Source organism: Brassica oleracea, chromosome C7 (genome assembly GCF_000695525.1).
Source record: "Brassica oleracea var. oleracea cultivar TO1000 chromosome C7, BOL, whole genome shotgun sequence".
Lineage (NCBI taxonomy): Eukaryota > Viridiplantae > Streptophyta > Magnoliopsida > Brassicales > Brassicaceae > Brassica > Brassica oleracea.
In genome coordinates, this window is record NC_027754.1 from 18,409,842 (window position 1) to 18,411,322 (window position 1,481).

The window sequence follows — 1,481 nt, forward strand, 5'->3', positions numbered from 1 at the left end:
GGGGGGGTTAAGGGTGGGATAGTTTGGTTTGAAGTTTTGTTTGAAATGAGAGGGAAGGTACCTTTGTGGGGGAGGGTAACGAACTATTGATGTTGAGAAACAGAGTTAGTAGGGAGGCTTGAGGTTGAGAGAGGAGTCGTTAGAATGAGAACAATTCCAGGGACCAGTTTGGTTGAAAGGTTGGTCACAGAGAGAGTAGAATCTGGGGGAATGGTTGGGTTTGTTGCTAACAAAGTTGTCGCAAGAGAGGAAACAGTATCTAGTGTTCCAAAAGGGAACAATATGATTGGATCCCAGCAAGGGAACAGTGGTTTTGACCATAGAAGCTTCAGTTGGAGGCTCACTATTGTCAAGGGAGGGAGCTATGGCCGAGCCGACTACATCAGTAACAGAGGAGTTTGGATTAGGGTTTGACTTTGAGTTAGATCTAGAAAGAGTTTGTTTGGGTAAGTTGGGTGAAAGAAAAAGAAACTGGTTGAGAGAAAAAGTGGAGGAGGGATCTGGCGGGTCAGGGGGAACATCACCGGAGGTGGGAGACGACAGTTTCAGACCGGAAGTGTAACACCCCCGAACCGTTCTAGGCATAGGTCGAACCACCGGCCAACAATCAAATAAGAACATGACCGACGGGCCAACCGTCTACCAAGGATCGGGAGTGCTACATGACGGGTTAACGGCCGATCCGGCCAAGGTCACGAAAAGTGCAATTCGTAACTAGGCCAGTCCGCCCGCTAACACGCCCCGTCAGACCAAAGCCTAAGGCTTCTCAACCCGTACCCCAATCTGACGTTGTGTTAGCTTGGACAAGCTAATATCAGAATACTCCGGCGGTCCTAACGTCCAGCACCAAGCTATCTGATCATCCTTACCTAAAGCGACCTGCAAAAAGGACAACAGAGTTGGATGAGTAACCTAATTTTACTCAGCGAGTTACAATCCACAACTAACAAATACAACCCCTCGCTATCCCACCCCAAACAATCTAAAGCGATAGGTTCACCTAATAGCACAACTCAAACAATATCAGAAGATATGCAGCGGTAAACGATAGCAAGATAACTAGCATTATGCTAATTACTAGCTCATCACCAAACTCAAACTCGACTTAAACCAGGGTTTAACAACCCAAAACACGATATAATATATATAACAAACTGGGGCCCTGGGACGTTATGTTCCTCCTTCACTATCAGAAATATTCTATCTTCCTACCACAAAGGCCAGAAGAAGGAACTTTCAACCGACCGCAGCCCACAGTCCTTCGGGTCACCGCGCGACAGCCCACAGTCCTTCGGGTCACTGCCACATTACTCCGTCGTGTAATCACTCAGCCATAGGCCATGACCCCGTCTATCTGCGTCTTCCTGATCCAGCGAATAAGGGGTTTCTTTGAACCCGCCGGGTACGAGGTCTGAAGGAACACTAACTCACCCCAATATGCCTAGCATTGTGGGTTACACAAATGCTATCGGCCAATATAC